This window comes from Centroberyx gerrardi, chromosome 4, assembly GCF_048128805.1.
Source record: "Centroberyx gerrardi isolate f3 chromosome 4, fCenGer3.hap1.cur.20231027, whole genome shotgun sequence".
Taxonomy (NCBI): Eukaryota; Metazoa; Chordata; class Actinopteri; order Beryciformes; family Berycidae; genus Centroberyx; species Centroberyx gerrardi.
The window spans coordinates 25,870,803-25,884,645 of NC_136000.1; positions in this window are offsets into that span (position 1 = coordinate 25,870,803).

The following is a 13,843-nucleotide window of genomic DNA, read 5'->3' on the forward strand; positions in this document are numbered from 1 at the left end:
GTCCATATTGCCCCACAGAATATGGTTTGTGCTTCAGTTTGAGTGACTGTCTTATTGTTTGGGTGCAGCATCTCAAACAGATAAGCAGAGGCTGCACGTGCTTTCCCTCGACATTGTGAACTGATTCATCGGACAATGTGAGGTGCATTTTAGTGGGCATGAGCTGGTGTCTCTGTCCAAGCATTTTGCTAAGTATAGTAGTAGGAGGAGCCGCACTGTACCAGCAGCATGGTTGCTCAGTACCAAAACAAATGCTGCACAGAGCTGCGTCTGCACTTCCAATGCTTGCAGCAACATGGCATTCATACGGAGCTACACCAGCTTTTTCGCTTATCTCCCCAAAGGAGAAGACCTTAAGACTGCAACAAGTCAGATTATACTCATAACGTTCCTCTTATGTTACCACCTTTTGTTCCAGATTGACTTTGCATGTCCGTGCCAGTCAGACAGGAACATCATACACTGTTACAGTTACATGGTTCTGCCGTCTCTCATCATCATCAGCCTGATTCTCTGGATGGACAAGCGGCTTGGAAGAATCTTCAGATACACCTGCTATAGGAGCTGCGCTAATAAAGGAAGATGCGGCTACAGGTGCAAATTCTGCTTTGAATTCTTCACATACCTGTTACAGGCCACATCCTCTGGATTTCTTTGGTGTGGGTCAGTGCTTGTGGATGGGGACTGGTATGTTTGCTGCGGGACTGACAGCTTAGAAGAAAGGATGAACTTCTGTAAGGAGGAGAGTCAGCTCAGTCTGGCCGAGAAGGCGACGATAGTTACCCGCAAAAACCAATCTATGGTAAGTTACTGCCTGCTTCTGCTTTCCTACAATGAGGATGCATTTGAGTTTAGAGTGTTAACCACCAGATTGTATGGCACTCTCTCCCTGCCAGGTTAAGATAAGTGTGATATAGACAGTATAGAATGGTACCGCATAAAAAAAACAAGCCATGAGAGTAAATATACTATTCATGTTTTCCAGGTCATTGGGTTGAGCTGCATCCTGCTGACCGCTGGCTGCTCGTTCTTAGTGGTGCTGCCATGGGGCCGGTGCTGCACCAGAAGAGTCTACCTCAGGGGAGTTTTTGAAGAGACCATCCTGGAGCAGACAGAAGTCATCGTGTGGAGGGAGATGGAGAAAGCTGCTACAGACTATGTGAAGAAATCTCTGGCTTCTCTGACGACCGGTGCGCTCACTCCAACACCAACCCAGACCAAAAATGGACTCAAGGATGAGGACAAAGCAGCGGATGGGGAAACACCACTTATAAATGTTAATGATATCAACTGGGAAAAACTATCTGGTCTAGTTGATTTCCTTATTGAAGGAATACCAGACTAAGCTCACAGTCATGATGAAGAGACTAAATGACACAGAAAAGCTTTTATCATACATTAACTGTGATGTACTGTTGTATAGTTTAACATTGTCCTTTAACCATTTGGTGTGTCTGGTTTTGTTGTTATTCTGTTGTAATCCTACTTTTTACAGTAGTTTGTTGTTGTTTTTAAGGTCATGGTGCATATTCACAAAATGCAGATAGCCAATTATATCAGTAACAATGACACATTTGTGTGAAAATGTTGAAAATATATTTCTAAAAATGTTAGACTAAATAAATTATGATATATTATTATTATTATTTTTAAATTATTTAGTGCAAATAGGTAACAATACAAACAAAGAGGTCAAGGGGGGGGGGGGTGAAGGGAATCGTGTGTCAGTGTGTGTGTGCTTGTATGTGAGATCTCAGGGAAGATAGTAAGCGAGTGTGTGTGTGTGTGTGTGTGTATGTATGCGATAACAATATCATTATCAGTCCTACAGTAGGTTGTGATGAATAGTTATATGAACCAAACTAAAGGTTCTAAATAAATAAGGATTGTGCAGGTGATGAATGTAATGATGAATGGAGATACAAATAATTGCAAAAAGAAATTATGACTACTGTAGTGATTGTAACAGACATGACATATTAAATAAAACGTGGTATCTGAGATATACATATATTTCTGCATCATGTGACGTTTGTTTCTGCCTCCTTGTGAGACTGTTTTATCTCCATATTCATGCCACCAGGAACTTCTACATTAAATTTAAGGTGGTACTGAGAAAATGTGTGGAACAAGAATCAGGAGTCAGGTGTTTGTCATGAAAATAAAAGTAATCAGACATGGAATCAGCTGCTTTATGAAATACGCACCAGTCATTAAGATGTATCAATGGCAGTGATGATAGGGATAAGGTGGTTTACATTTCATTCACAACTTCTTCTTTTCCTAATGGTTCAATGGTTCACTTTTAAACATCCAGTAACCCAGTCTTGATCCATCAACCCACAAAAACTATAGACCCAACAGTACTAGACTCAATTTTAACCCTTTTAAACCTCAGTGTGGCTTATAATACTATAGATCACTTTTTAATTTTAATTGACCGCCTTATGCACTGGGTGGGTATCATCAGCCCTACAGACTGGTTCATCTTCTGCCTCTCCAATGGAACATTCTCTGTAACCATAGGCAACCCCTCATCTTCCTCAGCTAATATCACTTGTGGGGTGCCACAAGGCTCGGTTCTGGGTCCAAGACAATTTTCATTGTCCATGCTCCCACTCGGCCACATATCAGTAAGCACAATGTTTTGTTTCACTGCTACACTGCTACACTGACACCAAGGTATATTTCCCATTGAAGCCTGATAATCCAAACAGATTCAACACACTAAATAACTTCTTCTGCGATACTGAGTGCTGGATGTCAAATATATTCATGTTATTTATATTTGTATATGTATATATAGCTACATATTTATTGATTGATTAATGTGTCACTCAAAACATACTCTTGCTTTTGTGTTTCTTCATACTCACATTCACACACACCAAAAATTTAAAAAAGAAAATGTATTTCATGTAGCTATCAACATGCTAACATAGTATACTGTATATGTCCAATACGTTGACATATTTCATGATGACTCTTAGATTGATTGGCTTATGTTATGTTTTCTTTTTAGAAATACATACTGTGTTAAATGTAAATGATTTATTGTGCTTCAAGACAACAGATGTTTTTGTTATTTATGCTTTTACATATTCCAAACATTAAATAATTACTCTAAGGAACAAAATCTAAATCAGTGTTTCTGCAAAATGATGATGATAGCATAATTTTGTTATAAAAAATAATAGATTCTAATACAGATCATTGTGTAGATTTCAACTACCTATGCATCTTACAGTTAAGAATGTTTTTTATCACCATCATCCATGCGTTACAGATGAGATTTGAATCACTGTGAGTAGCAGGACTGAACACTCAGCACCATTCTTTCATTCTGTCTTCAACATGAATTTCTATCAAACCTCTATTCTTATTTACATACAGGTAACTGACCAAAATGAAGCAAATCCTTGAGTATAGTAGGGATACAAAGTACACTGAAAGCAGCTGCTTCCACAATGGTGTGGTGGTGGTCTCTAAGATATTTAGCAAATTTTATAACTATTATGCGTCTATAAAGTAGGAATTGAATAGATGGATTTGGCAGTGAGGTTGTGCAGAGAGAGCAGCAGTGTGGGGGTGGGTGGGTAAAGTTTCCATGGAATGTGCCAGAACTGTGACTGGGGCTGTCGTTAAAAGAATGATAAGTGGTGCAATAAGACCAGAAACATGTCTCGCTTCATGACAAAAATGCTGCCGTCCTATGTTATCTATGATTGTATGTAGGCACATTCTTTGTTGTGACAGATGGCTTAGTGCTCTTTATAGCTCCACGTCTGCTTAATGCAGTGATGCAAATCCTGAGAATGTGATGCGGCATCCTCATAATCCTGAATCATAATAGTGAGGCATACATGTGAGCCAATAGATCAGTAGATTTGGATTGATTGAAACGTATTTCTCCAACTCCAATTTGGGTAGGACAAATTTAATTCAGTCACACTTGTTGACGCACCAACAACAACCAATTTGAGGGGGTGGCCGCAGCTCAATGTATACGTACATATATATATATATATATATGTACGTATATAATCCACTGCTGTGGATTTTGACTAAGGGGAATGATGCATCACACCACTTTGTTCTGACATTTTCAAAATTACACTGATTGGCCCATCGGGGCTCTACAGCATTCATCTGTTTGTCCATGTAATGTCTAACCCTTACTCTCAACCCCCCTTTGGAGCCTTGTGATGGAGTTCCCTCACTTCCCTCACATCATGTTGTGTGTTGTGTGTTTTATTAATGTCTGTGCTTGTGTAACTTAGGAGGATTCACTGGTCTGCAGTTCTTGGCAGCCATGGAAGTCAGTCCGACACAAGGCAGGAGACATGGAGAAGCGGTTGGGGCAATACCACAAACAGGCATGTCGGCTGTCTATTGTTTGATGGTAGTCTAAAAACTGCTAACATAATTGCAACGGGAACCATTACTGCTGTTTCTCTGGATGTACTTACCAGTGTGTGTTGTAGGTCCTGGTGTTCGGGCAAAAGAGTCCTACAGCAACGGTAGCTGAATTTATAGTTCTATTGCTAATTGAAGGGGGGACATCCTAAGGGGGGGGAGTTATAGTAAGGTTTTATTGTTAGTAGTTAATATTTCCTAAATTATTGTAGGAAACTACAAATTGTATAACTGTTAAATATAACTGTAAATGTGTTAATTTATATGTTTAAGTATGTTCTTGTTGGAGCTCCCCTGTTGGTAGTTTGGTCCACTAATTAAGCACCTGGGTAGGGAGGTATATAAGGAGTGACTGTGTGTGGGGATACAAGGCTGTTTGGGTAATGCTGCTTGGGCTGGCGGTAGCACCTGTAAAAAGTTCTGCTCGAATAAATGTGCCTCACCATGGGCTTAAAATGAGTTGATCTGCCTCCTGCCGCCTCACTGAATCTCCGGTACAGGCCAACTTCACAAGCCTACGAATGGCTTTTTTGGAGATATTTTGACAAACCCAGTTTGGACTCATTGTTTGCAGCAAGAGGCCTAGCAATGGAGCTCACCGTTTCAACCGACAGCTGAGTCAGGTGTCAGTATTCTCTGTGGGTCCAAGTATTATAGGTATGTAAGAGACAAATTCTATATAGGAGCAAAATCCCTGAACTATCCTTTAAATAGAGCACCTTTGGCAGCAATTGCAGCTTTGAGTCTTCTTGGGTACATCTGCATCAGCTTGGTACATCTGGATTTTAGGATTTTCTTCTTTCTTCTTCCATGCAGGTCAAGTTGGAAAGGGAGCATCTGTGAACAGCCATTGTTAGAGCCAGAAAGTTTGAAAAGAAAAAACATTGGAGCAAATGGCTTGCAGCGTGAGCCAATTAATTGATATCATTCATTCATATTTATTCATTATTCATTTCTTTCCCATACTTTCCACCTTTACAGTCTACTTAACGCACTAAAATGGTCGACAGCATATGTTTGTCTAGTTTATTGGGGATTAATAAAGTTTAATCTTATCTTAAATACACTGTTCTGGATCTGTCCAAAATCGCGTCCTTGAAAACTCCCGGGTTGACAGAGCGAGTTGATAGCCACCTCCATGAGACCAGTTAGCCAGGATTGTGATTGTTTGGTTCTGTGACGCCAGTTATGGTGAAGAAACGTGGGTTGAACCTGCCTCCTGACTCAGGTCTCTGAACCGTCATGTTCTACTTCCTGCACCTGAATGCCTGCTTCTGTCAACAAACAGATTAGTCGTTGGGTTATCTGGGCTGGAATATCTCCAGACGTGAACGGTCAGGAAATACGCCACTAGATAACCTAGTTCCAGTGACTGCAGAGCCCCGCGGGAATAAAAACTAGGGCCTTTGTTGCAAGGCTATCACCAGAGTTAAGACTGCATGTTAGAGCCGAAATAGATTTTTTGTTATTGTGAGTATGTAAATATGTAAATGTATTTAATCTAGTTATATTGTTTGCATGCAGACATTATATGGGTCAAATTATTTAAGTATCGTTTATTTTGTTACACTTTTTATTGTATGACATAGCACTGTGGATAGGTAGAGCCATAGGTGCTGTTTGATGGCTTCTAGACGGCCCCTTTAAGACAGGTGCGGTCCTCCCTTTGTGTGTGGCAAGCGGGAGAGCAAACAGTTTTTTGACCGCAGTGAAATGTTTTGAATGTTTTGTTTTGAAAGGCTAAACGGCAACAAATATAATTGAAGAAGAATATTTCGTTAGTTAAAAACATGTTGTGAATTTCGGAAGAGATTACATCTATCTTTTTTCAATAAATTTTGACTTTGGACTTTACAACGCTTTGGAGTTATTGGAAATGTATGGATCACGCGAGTCGGAAACAATCCTACGCCACCACCACTGGAATCTAATTCTACATTGTCAAAAAACTGCTCAATGTGAAGGATTATATGGACATTGATTTCTTCGGTTGGAAGGGATTGATCTGTACTTCTAAAAAGTTTGTTGGATCGGATGAAGCGCCGATGGATGAAGCGCCGCTGATGGAGGAAAAAGTAAGCGGCACATCATGAATTAAATCAAAGTGGATACTGTGCGTTAATGGATGCAAATGAAAAGTGGAAATGCAAAAGTGATCTTTGGATTGTGCCGTTAATTTAGAACAGTATAAAGCCTTGAACTTTTGAAAATGGAGGAAGAAACACCTCCTGCGCAGATTGCTGCAGAAGCTGCTGCAGAGGCACATTTAAATGCGCTCCTTGGAACACGCAGAGGTAAATTGGGAGTGTGCACACGCAAAAAGAATGAAATAAAATCATTGATGGATGACAAAGACATTGGGAATGTGATGGACCGAGTTGAATCATTCAAATGTGCTCTAAGTGATTTTAAGGATACACATGATTCAGTCCATATGTTACTATCCTCTGAGGAGAGAGAAGATGATCGTGTGACATGGTATGAGCCGAAGATAATGCATTTTACAGAGTTTTTAAATGACGTGGAAACATGGATAAATGCACATCAAGCGGACACACAGTCACTTATTAGACCAGAGGATAGTGTTTCTGTGACATCTAAAGGGTCGAACAAATCCAAAGGTTCTCAAAGGACAACGTCATCATCGTCATCATCTGCTTCCTCTGCACGTATGAGGGTGGAAACAGAACGAGCAGCTCTACTAGCTCGAGCAGCAGCATTAAATGAGAAACACCAATTGGAAATGGAAGAAGCTCAACTAAAAGCACAACTGAAAGCAAAACAGGAAAATTTTGAACTGGAAACAGATATTGCAGTTTCAAATGCTAAATTAAAAGTCATGGAGAGTTTCGAAATGTCCTCTCAGGTTGGACAAACAACACAGCCAGTAAAGCGAGAAGATGGCATGGACTCCTATTTAAAAAATTACAGAAGACGTACAGAGATGGAATCACCTGTGGAGTATGCAAAGATTGACACTCTGCCCAAGACACCATTGCAGAAAAGTATACTGCAACAACACTTAAAGCTGCAGCCTCCCCAAGCCCCAGTGGTAAACCAACCACACCAGCACGCATCTCTAAGGTCTCCTCAACAATATGCAGATGATAATGGGGATGCCAAATCAGATCCTACTGTCACTCAAATACAAAGTGGCATTACAGACCTCATTATTATGCAGCAAAGGTTAGCTTTACTGCCTACAAGGGAGATACCTGTGTTTGATGGGGACCCACTAAATTTTAGAATATTCATGCGAGCTTTTGAATATGGTATTGAGGACAAGACAAGCAAAAGTCAAGACAGACTTTATTTCCTGGAACAATACACAACTGGTCAAGCAAGGGAGTTGGTTCGCAGTTGTATGCACATGGACCCACACCAAGGTTATTATGAAGCTAAAAGGCTACTTAAAGCACACTTTGGTGATGAAATTAAAGTCTCCCAGGCATACATGCAAAAGGCCTTGAATTGGGCAAACATCAGATCAGATGATGGAAAAGCACTGCACGCCTATGCATTATACCTCAGAGGCTGTTGTAATACCATGCAAGATTTGTTATACATGGCAGAGCTTGATAGTCCATCAAACCTGAAAATGATCATGTTAAAGCTTCCCTACAAGCTTCGTGAAAGATTCAGAACAAAGGCCTGTGACATCTTGGAGAGAACGGGACAAAGGGCTGGATTCCGGGACCTAGTGGAGTTCCTGGAGAGGCAGGCTAAAATACTTTTAGATCCGCTTTTTGGTGACATCCAAGATCCCATGTCTGGAAAAGGGATTTTGAAACCTAAGTTCACAGACTTCAAACAGCAATCAAAGAGCAGTAGAAGCAGCTTTGTCACTGCAGTGGCTGTAGTATCTGATACTGACAAAGGCTTCACAAAAGACAATAGTTCTGTAATAAAAAAACAAAACAAGGATCCTGGTTCCTTATGCATATTTTGCACAGGAAAACATAATCTTATGGAGTGCCACAACATTGGAGCACAGCCACACAGCAGCAAAGTTGAGTTCATAAAAAGACAAGGACTTTGCTTTGGATGCTTAAAGAAAGGTCACTTAAGCAAGGACTGTAAGCGACGCATAACCTGTCAAACCTGCCAAGGGAGACATCCTGCCCTGCTGCATATCACAGGAGGAAAGGGCTCAACAGAAGGGGAGCAAGGCAACCAGCAACCAGTCACCAGCGCACCGGTAACGATGAATAATGCAATCGATGTGCAGAATGGGGCCGGTGAGACAGACTGCATTCTTCCTATTGTACCTGTTCTGGTCAAATTAAGGAAAGGTAGTAAAATAATTGCAACATACGCCTTCCTTGACCAAGGTAGTAGTGCAACGTTTTGCACGGAGACCCTGATGAGAGAGCTAAAGGTGTCTGGAAGGAGAACTGGCATTCTGCTGCGAACGATGGGAACACTAAGATATGTTGGTTCCAATAGCATCTCTGGTTTAGAGATCAGCGGCCTGAATGAGAACGTGTTTATAGACCTTCCTCATATCTTCAGCCAAAAGGAAATCCCAGTCAGTACTGAAAACATTCCACTGCAAGGTGATGTGGACAAATGGCCGTATTTAAAAGATTTCCACATCCCTCATATCGAAGCAGGAGTCGGTTTACTGATTGGAACCAATGTCCCCAAAGCTATGGAGCCTTTGAGGGTCATCAACAGTCAGGGAGAAGAAGGGCCATATGCAGTTAAAACCATTTTAGGCTGGACTATTAATGGCCCCCTGAGGGGAGGAGGTACCAACAAACAAAATGGAACACCCTATGTCATGACCAACAGGATTGCTGTGGTACCGCTGGATGTAATCCTACAACAGCAACTTAAGTATGACTTTCCTGAAAAACAGCACGATGAACAAAAGGAAATGTCCATTGAGGATCAACAGTTTATGGACCATGTCAAGGAGTCAGCAAAACTGATTGATGGACATTATTGCATTGGACTCCCTTTAAAAAACAAAGAGTGCTCATTTCCGAACAACCGGTGTGTAGCACAACAACGAGCTCTCGGCATCAAAAGGAAATTGATGAGGAACAGACAATTCTGTGATGACTATAACAACTTCATGCAAGAACTGATTGACAAAGGCTTTGCAGTGAAGCTGCTCAACTCTACACAGGCACCAGACAAACAGGTTTGGTACATCCCACATCATGGCGTGCACCATCCACAGAAAAACAAAATCCGTGTGGTGTTTGACTGCGGTACTACTTATCAGAGCACATCACTGAATGACCAGCTGTTGCAGGGTCCCAACTTAACCAACAGTCTCATTGGAACCCTGACCAGATTCAGACAGGAGCCAGTCGCCCTGATGGCAGATATAGAGGCCATGTTTCATCAGGTAAGAGTTCCTGACAAAGACTCTGACCTGTTAAGATTTCTGTGGTGGCCTAATGCCGACACTCAACAACAGCTAGAAGAGTACAAGATGGTAGTCCATCTCTTTGGCGCTACCTCTTCACCCAGCTGTGCAAATTTCACACTAAGAAAATGTGCAGAAGACAATAAAGACCATTTCTCGAAAGAAGTCATCAGCACTGTTCAGAGGAATTTTTACGTGGATGACTGCCTCAAATCAGTCCCCACAGAAAAACAAGCTATCACACTCATCCAGGACCTCAGCATGCTCTGTAAGAAAGGGGGCTTCAGACTGACCAAATGGACATGCAATAGGCAGGCGGTACTTTCTTCTATCCCAAAAGAAGAACGTGCCAAAGAGGTCAAAGATTTGGACCTAGATCAGGACAAACTTCCAGTGGAAAGAGCACTTGGAGTCCACTGGTGTATTGAGTCAGATGCCCTGAAGTTCAGAATGGTCATCAAAGACAAACCTCTCACGAGACGGGGCATCCTCTCGATGGTCAGCTCAATTTATGATCCCCTCGGAATCCTCGCTCCATTGATTCTGCCAGCTAAGCAGATCTTACAGGAGTTGTGCAGGATGAAGTGTGGCTGGGACGAAGCAATACCAGATGCCTATGCTCACCAGTGGACCAAATGGCTGACTGAATTGCATCTACTATCTGAATTCAAGGTGAGCAGATGTTTTAAAGAGCAAGCCTTTGGAGAATCAGTTTCAGCTCAGCTCCATCATTTTTCTGATGCAAGTGAGACTGGATATGGCACAGTTTCATATCTATTGTTGAAGAACAGCGCCAATTCTATCCACAGTGCTTTTGTCTTGGGGAAAGCTAGAGTGGCTCCGATTAAACCAGTAACAATCCCAAGAATGGAGCTTACTGCCGCTCTGGTTGCTGTCCGCATTAACAAGATGCTTAGAGCTGAAATTGAGTTTCCACTTGAAGACTCCATTTTCTGGACCGACAGCACAACAGTGTTGAAATACATCCATAACAGAACTGCACGTTTTCGAACCTTTGTAGCCAATAGGGTCACTGCCATTAGAGAGGGTTCTGACGTCTCGCAATGGAGATATGTAAGCTCAACACTAAATCCGGCAGACCAGGCATCAAGAGGCGTTTCAGTAAGTGACTTCTTGAAGAGCACCAACTGGATTTCTGGGCCGGCTTTTCTTAAGCAGCCAAAAACAGAATGGCCTAAAATGCCAGATGACATCAGTCAAATGGATGCTGGAGACCCTGCGATAAAAACAAGTGCATTAGTTGCAGTTGTGACAGGTACAGAAGACCCAATTGACCAGCTATTGACTCATTACTCCACCTGGCATAAGCTCAAGAGAGCAGTAGCTTGGATTCTCAAGGTGAAAGAACTACTCAAACAGCTAGTCCACAAACGTAAGGAGCCTGGATGTGGTCTAGACTCTGTGCCTGTTCATAAGCAGGCACATCACCTGAAGAAGGCAAAAATAAAACTGACTTCCTCTTCACTAACTACAGATGATCTTGAGCAAGCAGAGGAAGAGATTGTCCGTCTATGCCAAAGGAAAAGTTTTCTGGAGGATATAGTAACACTTCAGAGATATGGATCAGTAAAAAGAAAGAGCCACCTATACAAACTGTCTCCAGTGCTTCAGCATGGTGTATTAAGAGTCGGTGGGAGACTGAGTAAATCAGCTATGCCAGCAGCAGCAAAACATCCAGTTATTCTGCCTAAAAGTCATCATGTGACACAACTTATCCTCAGGCACATACACGAGGAGGTCAGCCACAGTGGCAGAAACTACACCTTGTCACGGCTGCGGCAAACATTGGATACCGGGTGCAAATGCTGCTGTTAGGAGGATCATCACCAAATGCATTGTGTGTAAAAAACAAAGTGCCGTTCGAGGTTGCCAAAAGATGGCAGACCTACCCCAAGACCGGTTGCTTCCGGATGAGCCACCATTTACCTATGTAGGAGTGGACTACTTTGGCCCATTTGAGGTGAAACGGGGCAGAGGAACAGCTAAGAGATATGGTGTCATATTTACATGTTTAACTGTACGAGCTGTTCACATTGAGGTGGCACATTCCTTGGATACTGATTCATGCCTAAATGCAATTCGCAGATTCATCGCCAGAAGGGGTCAAGTCAAACAGTTAAGATCTGATAACGGTACCAACTTTGTTGGAGCAAACAGAGAACTGCAGAAAGCCATTGAAGAATTAAATGGTGCCCAGATACAGAACGCTTTGCTTAAAAAGGGAATCTCCTGGAAGTTCAATCCTCCCTCAGCTTCACATCATGGTGGCATCTGGGAAAGACAGATCAGGTCCATCAGGAGAATTTTGAATGCACTGCTTCAACAGCAGACCCTTGATGACGAGGGATTACAAACTGTACTATGTGAAGTAGAGGCCATCATTAACGATCGACCTATTACAAGGGTATCAAATGACCCCAATGACCTGGAGGCCTTGACGCCAAATCATCTCCTTCAGTTAAAAACTCAGCCATCTCTGCCCCCTACTCTTTCTAAAAAGGAAGACTGCTACGCTCGCAGAAGGTGGCGTCAGGTGCAATATATGGCAGATTTGTTTTGGAAGCGGTGGACGAAAGAATATCTTCCAGACCTCCAAGAAAGACAGAAATGGGCCCTTGCACAAAGAAATTTCCAGCCAGGGGACATTGTCCTGGTCATAGATGACTCGGCACCAAGAAACTCATGGATTATGGGTCGTGTCCTGAGTACAACTCCAGACTCACAAGTCTGTACGACAACAAACAAACAAGCACCAGCATATTGGACAGGCCAATAACTAAGTTATGCCTGCTCTTAGAGGCTGACTAATTGAAATGGACATTCAGTACTTTTTTCAGTTCCTGTTTGCAACCTAGAAGAAGGAAAGACTTTTGGACTCTTAAATACTCTAAGTGTTCCATAATCTGTGTATTACATAGAGTAATTCTGTTTAGCGGCTCTATTTTGAATTTATGTGGTAATTGTAAAATAGTCCATGCATTTGACAATTAGGGGCCGGGGTGTTAGAGCCGAAATAGATTTTTTGTTATTGTATGTAAATATGTAAATGTATTTAACCTAGTTATATTGTTTGCATGCAGACATTATATGGGTCAAATTATTTAAGTATCGTTTATTTTGTTACACTTTTTATTGTATGACATAGCACTGTGGATAGGTAGAGCCATAGGTGCTGTTTGATGGCTTCTAGACGGCCCCTTTAAGACAGGTGCGGTCCTCCCTTTGTGTGTGGCAAGCGGGAGAGCAAACATTTTTTTGACCGCAGTGAAATGTTTTGAATGTTTTGTTTTGAAAGGCTAAACGGCAACAAATATAATTGAAGAAGAATATTTCGTTAGTTAAAAACATGTTGTGAATTTCGGAAGAGATTACATCTATCTTTTTTCAATAAATTTTGACTTTGGACTTTACAACGCTTTGGAGTTATTGGAAATGTATGGATCACGCGAGTCGGAAACAATCCTACGCCGCCACCACTGGAATCTAATTCTACACTGCAAAAAGACCACCATCCACAAATACTGCATAGCCATCACTTTTAGGGTCATCACATCCTTGAACCCCAAGCTTGTCCCTTCATTTAGTATTAGTTTTAGCATAGAAAGGTCTCTATGAACCTTTCTATGGGCTATTTGCTTTTCAGGTGACTTACTGATGTTCTGCTAACACCACATCAGCTGTAACCAGATTAGGTAGGCTAACTCATAAGTATGTTCATCCACTAGACCTTGTAAACGTGCCTTTTGAGGTGGTTCATTCATGGTGATACTATTATCAGCATTCTGTGAACTCGTGGCTAAGCTAGTGTCAGAAGGGGGAAATGTTGGTAGGGATGGTTTCTGAGATGTCGTCCTCTTCTTGTGGGGTGGAAGTGATAGAAGTGTTGGAATGGAAGATTGTGTTGATGCCTCTATCATTGTCACTTGGGTGAAGTGCTGTGAAAATCACATGCCACTGCTCATACTGACTGCAAAGGACAGAGATATGGGGATGATACCATACAAGCTGGGCAACATAAACAGTAAA